The sequence below is a fragment of the Alosa pseudoharengus genome, unplaced genomic scaffold (genome assembly GCF_046254945.1).
Source record: "Alosa pseudoharengus isolate Yale_2024_CS ecotype anadromous, Long Island Sound unplaced genomic scaffold, YU_APseudo_1.1 YU_APseudo_1.1_scf_13, whole genome shotgun sequence".
In the NCBI taxonomy this organism is placed as follows: Eukaryota; Metazoa; Chordata; class Actinopteri; order Clupeiformes; family Clupeidae; genus Alosa; species Alosa pseudoharengus.
The window spans coordinates 5,233,926-5,241,876 of NW_027468598.1; the positions used below are offsets into that span (position 1 = coordinate 5,233,926).

The 7,951-nt window shown below is 38.7% G+C and overlaps 1 long non-coding RNA gene across 1 annotated transcript; it reads left to right on the top strand.

The window, feature by feature from the left end:
- Positions 1-3,350: 3,350 nt before the first annotated feature.
- On the top strand, positions 3,351-6,886 carry LOC143121055 (uncharacterized). Its single transcript, XR_012986386.1, has 3 exons — positions 3,351-3,551; positions 3,922-4,032; positions 6,522-6,886. It is a non-coding gene; the product is annotated as an uncharacterized LOC143121055 (long non-coding RNA).
- Positions 6,887-7,951: the final 1,065 nt, after the last annotated feature.

The following is a 7,951-nucleotide window of genomic DNA, read 5'->3' on the forward strand; positions in this document are numbered from 1 at the left end:
GCCTGGATTATTTTATGATGGTTGTTAGTAGGCTAGACAAACTGGCTTCAGATATCCAACAGAGTGAATATGAGATTGTGCAGTCTTACACTGTAGGTGGCTGGTTAGTGATGTGATGCTGTTAATGGGGAGTTTTACATAGTTAGCGCAAACCCTATAGGTTATTATTTATTTAGCGTACCTATAAGGCTTTTTTCCTTATCAAAAGTGAGGGGGACAACGGCCGTCTCTTCAGCACTGCGGGGGACATATCCCCCACGTCCCCCGTGCACGCTTGCCTTAACCTAATAGTCGGACAAGTCAAACTTGATTAATTTCGTCGTGGCACGCCCCATATATACATTTTTTTGTATGGTCCCCCACAAATCTTGGCATGCATTCAGAGGGCTCTATTTTCCGTCCCGGTGCAATTGACTTTGTATACTCGCGCGTTTGTCTTTCCTATTTTGCAGTCAGCGCATATTGGAATTTTCCCTTCACAGGTACATGCCTGTAAATTAGGGAATTCGATTGCGCCCACGGGGGCGGTTCAGCGAAAAGACGGGGCGTGTTCCGGCGCAAACGTTCACTGTTGATATTTTGCAGTTTCAGAAAACAATTCCGCCACAGACCAGGAACTCCCTGGTCTAAAGTCTGTGGCGAAAATGCAGATGCTATTTTAAGGGTGCATGCATGACCACAGGCCTGCATGAATGAATGCGTTGCACACCAATCTACAGACACCCCCGTGCACAGACGGAAACATTCAAAGCCTTGATAATATTTGTCCATTTCCCGGTTTTGTTCGTGAATTGGTGACCTAAATATTTAGTAGCCTATATAGTACAACATCTACATGCAATATCTTTAGGCTACAACAACGCCTAATTACGACCTTTTAATCTGGACAACTTTACAGCCCTAAAGGCTAAAGTTACTTTTAGTTTTGTTCCAATTTACCATTGTGTAAGGTTTTAAGCACCATAATTTTGCCTACCTAATGTAGCCCATCTGAAATAACTCCAAGCTTTGCTATGTTCCCTCCATCCTTTCGTTATTTTCAAAAAACGTTTTATATCCATGATGGCCTTGAAGTCTTGAGTTAGTGAATTAGCTTAAATCAGCTTTTCATGTGCTGTTAACCAGCAACAGATAGTACAAGAAAGCAGCAAGTGGTTACAATTTCTGTACAATTTTTGTAGTTGCTGCATCCATTCATTGTTATTCTCTCTCCTGCTCAAATAAATGCTGTGCGTGAATTAAGTTGATGATAACGTGTTTACAAACTCTGCTTTACAGAAAATATTGTAAATAGTCTACACTGTAAAAAAAAAATGTAATATAACAGAATTTTACTGTTTATTTTACAGATTTTTTTCTGTATTTTTAAAATACCATTTAATTTACAAAAAGAGACTGTGATTTTACATGTCAAATGTAAACTAACATGAAATCACTGTAACTGTGAAAACACACAATATTCCTGTTCTTTTACCAAAAAATCCTATTAGAAATCCATATATTTATTGTTAAAATACGTTCACAAATATATCGTAATTTCACAAATATTTGTCTGTTATTTAAGGGAATAAACTGTAAAATTCAACTTTAAAACTCTAAAAAAAGTAGAAAATCGTTTAAAGTTACTGAGAAATTAAAAGTAAATAACTATTTAATTAGGAATTTTACTATAATTTCTTTGTTAAGTGACTAATGTTTTCATTGAAAATAACTACAATTACTGTAATTTCCTAGATGGTAACATGTATTAACATTATAGGCTATTAACATTTATATTGAAAGGACATCTAAACAGACATAGGGAAAGTGAAGGAGGCCAATACCAGGATAAAACCACATAAACTAGGCTGTATGCTTTTCATCTGTTTCCTTAACCTACCATTTAAAAGCATTACATTCTGTCAGAACAGATCTTATGACAGAGCATTAATATGCAACGTCTGCCTGCACACACACCTACACCAAAAAACAACAACAAAAAAACATCTCACGGCACCTGAACCGGAACAACGTGACGACAACAACGCGACATGTCATTGGAGTACGTGCTTTGAAAAGCGCGGGTCCCGTTTGGGTTGGTCAACAGGATCTGTTTGAGAAGGCTGTTGGGAACATCAGTCTTTGAAGTTACGCTGAACTAACACTAAACCGGTGTCAACCCAACAACATCGCGCGGCGGTTCCCGTTTTGTCGACTTCGAAGTGATGTCAAGGCTGGAGGAAGGACGAAGCTAGAAGGTAAGTATCAAACTGAAGCTGAGTAGCATTAGGTTTATTTACCACCATGCCTCCGAGTTTACTCATGTTAGCTAACTATGATGACAAAAGCATGACCGTCGGCGTCTTCACGTTGTGTAATTATATATTGTGTAGCCTACTATTTTATTACCGGTATCATTGTTAGTGTGTGATGCCAATGAAACACTCTCTTGGGCACAGAATACATTATTTATTTTCGCCCGTTAACTAAGCTAGCTAGCGTGAATGGAACTGCTAGTTCTGTTCACTAGCTAGGTATAGGACTTTGGTTGAACTTTGCTGAAAGCTGAAATAACATACGTTCAGCAACGGTGTGGTAGTCTACTAGTTTTAGCAAAAATATGTTCGGATAGTTCATTCAGGGCTCCAGTGTGCAACCAAAAATCTGCTTAGTGCGACTAATTTTTTTCTCTGGTCGCACCAGTGCGCCTCCGTCACATTTTCAATATCTCAAATAGCCTATGTCCCCGCTATTTCTAATAGACCTACGTTAATTACTTAACTAATACATGCATCCTTTCTTGCTATGCCCTGCGCACTCTCCCTCTCATTCTCCTACGCGAAGTTTCATTTTTTTTAAAAAGATGTTTAGATGCTTAGTTTTGTTTCATCAACGTTGTCACGACCAGCCACTAACGTTAGCTTACCACTTAACAGTGAGCCATTACGTTTGCATTTGTGATCTAACTGACAGAGGCAGAGAGAAAGACTAACATTTGTTTAGAGCTGCAACAATGAACAATAATCGATTATTACCCCTCTTGCCTTCTCTACAGAACCCAATGTTGAGTCAGCTAACAAGGTGCAGTGGAAAGGCTCTCAGTACAAAAAGGGACTCTTTCTGAGTTTAAACCAAGGTGAGGCACTTGAATTCGGCCAGATTGAGCTCATGCTTGTGATGCAGGACCAGCATGTGTACTTTATTGTTACACCTCATGACGTGTCTTATATGCCAGCATTTGCATTGTATGAAGTGAAGCAAGCAAGGCAGAGCATGAAATGTTGGAAGCCTGAGCAGAAACTAGATTATTATCCTTTGCCTGTGTACAAGCTTTGTGGGACATGGGTAATTTCACTTAAGCATAGCATTGTTGACTCAGAGTAAGTTAAAAGTTAAAATCTGACACTAATGTTTGGATATCATGGATATAGAGAGCCCACTTCTGCCTTTGCTGGAGCGTCTGCAAGGTTTAGGAGACCTGGAAGACCTGAGCTACCTGCAGGAGAGTGACCTCCTTTCTTTCCTGAGACCAATTGAAGCCAGGAAACTTCTGTCACTGCTCAAAAAGTCAAGTATGTGTTTCAATTTGTACAATCAACTTTGACATTAGAAAAATGTGCATAGTCAAAATCATTAGGTACACCTGTTCAAATGAATGCAGTCCAATACAGAAGTTCTACTATGAATTATACTTCAAAGAATCCTTTCTACATTTTTGTTGATGTTTTCGAAAAGGTGATAACTAAACTATACCTTGTTTATCATTGATTTCATAGTGGGTGTTAGTGGTGGTGTACTGTACTGCATTATATTGAGAAAGGAACAGTTTGAAATGTGTCAATTGGCTACTGAGTATATAATTATGTTGGGTATTAATATACCCAGATTGAGCTATGTGATGTCTGTATGGTTAAGTATTACTACTATCTGCCCTTTATTAAGGCCAACAAGATGTCTTGGACAGTCCTCCAAGCAACCAGAGCAACCAACAGTTCAGCAGAGCCAGTACCAGTACAAGTCCAGTAACACAGTCTGACGAGATGCACCTTTCTGGTGAGTATATGCATCTGTTGCACAGAATCACTTTTATGAAGAAATTACAAGCCTCTTTGCGCCTTAGCATAACGCGGGAAGGAATTGGGATGGCGGGGATGTGTCGCATATCCTTGAAATCGTCTGCTCATTGGCTACACGGACATGTAAGTCCCGCCTCGGAAGCTCACTCAGAAGCAACGCTATTGGCACATCAACGTTGGATGACAGATTCATGGCTCGTGTGCCTCATTGGCTTAGAATATATTTTTCTTGACTCCCGTTGGTCCTACAGAGACATGGTTGGTGTCAAACTATGCGGAAGGGTCTCCTGGTCACAGACTACTGTGAAGCCAGCGACAACAATGGACATCATACTCAAAATCGCTGTTTTCCCTGTTTTTGTTTGTGCTGGCTTGTACGATTTCTCGATATATTGTCAACAAAACAATGCCGATATTTTACATCTATGGATTCTTACGAACTTCATATGGGGGTAGGGTATTTTAAGACATTTTTAGATCTAATAAATATTTTTTTTGCATGGAAAGCTTTACCTGTATCGATTGTTGAGAACCTCAGCTTTCAGCTGGTATATGACATTACTATGGAGGTAGGTTCATTTTTGGTGTCTGGGGGGAGGTGGGGGGCACTATGAGCGACGGGTGCTGCCCATCGAGAGATTTTATATATATTATATAATGCACATACTGTACAACTGAGCACTGCTCAAGTGCTGAAATGATAAGTACAAGGGTTCCCAAACTTTGTCAACTCAGGGCCCACTTGAAAATCTCTTTTTGCAGCCCACCTCTGCCCTCATTAAAGGAACACGCCACCCAATGTCAGTAGTAATATATGTTCTTACCTTAACTTTCACGAGTTGAGTCATACCTCTCCCGTGTCGGTACGTGCACTCAAACGCTCTGGTGCGCGGCGCGAATGTGTTAGCATGTTGCTATGCTAGCGGGCTCAGACGTAACCATAGATGGAGGAAGATAGCAGTTATCAAAAACATCCACGTTTTCCCTACTTAAATACAGTTGCACGAGTAGTTGATAAAAATGTGTAAGGTCACACAACATGAAACGTGGTGATTTTCCAAGCAAATAAACAGGAGAACTACAATGTGTGGCGCAATAGCACTTGGGAGTACTTCTACCTAGCGTGGTAATATTAATTAACACCTAATTGTAGATCCTATCCACCGTTTGCAGCGAAGCGGAATTCTATGAAACATGAAATCACTATAATACTTCTGCTTGTTATCACAACCCTTCACAATGCATGTTATAACCATGATTGTTCACAATCTACTTAACCACTACCTGGACCTCGGAGGGGGAGGCTGAGGGGTCGATCCAGCTCTGTGGTGGATAGGATCTACAATTAGGTGTTAACTAATATTACTACGCTAGGGCGAAGTACCCCCAAGTGCTATTGCGCCACACATTGTAGTTCTCCTGTTTATTCGCTTGGAAAATCGCCACGTTTCATGTTGTCATGTTGTTATCAACTTCTCGTGCAACTGTATTTAAGTAGGGAAAACGTGGATGTTTTTGATTACTGCTATCTTCCTCCCTCTATGGCTACATCTGAGCCCGCTAGCATAGCAACATGCTAACACATTCGCGCCACGCACCAGAGCGCTTCAGTGCACGTACCGACACGGGAGAGGTATGACTCAACTCGTGAAAGTTAAGGTAAGAACATATATTACTACTGACATTGGGTGGCGTGTTCCTTTAACAGTACAGAGGCCTAATAATGCGAGTTTTCAGTGCACTTTTTTTTTAAATGTTAATAATTAAAGATAAAACATTCAGTACTAACCTTAAAAACCTGAGCGGATTTGTGGAGGTGCAGGTGCTTTACCTTCAGCGTACATTCACAGCAGGGAAGCCTGACAGCCTGCTGCGCATGAACACTCATGCTAGGAGTCACTCAGACCAGACAGGAACCAGCACTGCCACTGAGGAGGCCCCACTAGGAGGTGGAGTTGGGTCGCGGAGAAAAGCAGCATGGAGCTGCCGAGATGGACCTGAAGGGACATTACTGAAGATGGTGCTGGCTCCTGCCTGGTCTAGGAGACATGTCTTGCAGTCGGCAGGCAGATCTCCAGTCAGGCTTTTCTGCTGTGCATGTAGGCTGAAAGTAAAGCACCTGCACTTCCACAAGTCTTCCAAGCAATTCCTGTATTTATCCAAATATCACATAACAAAATAATATCAAAAACTTCATTTTAATGTTCTGATTTTATTGTAAGAGGAAAAACAACCTTGTTTTCTCTTTTTTTCTGATTGAGTTATGAAATGATGAAAGATCGACCCATACACGGAGTAGGACAATGTATTATTGATATCTTTGAATTCCACAGTTCCCTGTATGTCCAAACACTCTTTCACAAGCAAGCTCTGTCTACACTGTTGTGTAACCTTATTGCAAATGTATGAAAACATTAAATTACAGTACAGTCCACAGTGACTAAAGTTTTTTTTTTCATTTGACAGGTGCCTCTTCAAGATAAATCCGGACAAGGGATCAAAAGTGGAGCGGAAGCCACCAAAAGAAAACTTGCAGTCAGTCCAAAGGTTCTCACACTGATCACCAGAATTGCAGACTAAGAGTGGAGGGAATAAGAAGTGCTCACAAATTATGGATACTTTGTCCAAGTTACAGACTGTTATGGATTAATATCCAGTGAGGTTTCATGTAAGCTATTATGTAGCGTTATCAATTTTGTGGATTACTTGGCCAAGTTATGGATGCCTTGGATATAGTATGGATTCATTTCCAGTGAGGTTTAATGTAAGTTTGTAATCCATGTATGGTGACTATGGTGACCAAGTTATGGATGCCTTGGATAGAAATGTTACTGTAAATTGCTAACTCAACTTTTTCTTTTTCTTTACTTTTTTTTGTTTGTTTGCAAATTATTGTTGTATACTGTTACTTTACATCTAATATAAAGTAATAAACAGCCTTTTTACATAAAATAAAGCCATTAAAACCAACTAATAGCGCATTTCTGTAAATTTAAGCATTATTATTCATATTACAATGTTAATTTACCATCTTTATGGGTAATTTCATTGTTTTAAAACAAAATGTTTAAGTAAATGTTAAAAACAAATGTAAAATAACTAAATATGCATTTGATGTGATCTAAAAATAAAAGTAAATTATTGCAATTGTAAACCCAAGACAATGTTTTTCAACATTTTTTTAACATGTTTTGAAAGATGAATCACATTATTTTATGTCCATTTACTGTTATATTACATCAAATATAAATTATTATACAACCTTTTTCCATTAAAAACCAGCTAAGAACAGCACATTTCTTTCAATTTAAGCAGTATTATTCGTAATACAACATTTATTTACCATATTTATAGGTAATTTCATTGTTTTAAAATGTGACTGTTTCTAATTAAACATTAAAAACAACATGAAAATAAGGAAAAATCTTGTTAAAATTACAACTACAAACTGTATTTTAATTATGGAAAATAACCGTATTTTTATGAGAAAGTAATTATCTGTTATTTCACAGTATTTTTCTGGCACCCCAGCTGCCAGAAAATTACCGTTTTTTTACGATTTTTTTTTTTACAGTGTACTGTCACGCAGTTAATGGGATACTGTGCAGAGTTGAAAGTTAGGTCAACTTAAACGAAGCCCTTGCTTGGCCGCCTGTGCTGCGCAACGCACACTTAGCTCCTCTCATCTATACAATGTAGTTCCCATTTCTGTAAACCATACATAATTTAAAAGAAAAATATTACCACTCGAGGGAAATCAGTGTGGTGTCCAGTGTTGGGCAAGTTACTTCAAAATCATAATGTATTATGTATTACTTATTACTGTCTTTTAAAAGTAATTTGTTACATTATAATATTACTGTCTCTGAATTGTAAGGCATTACACTACTATTGCA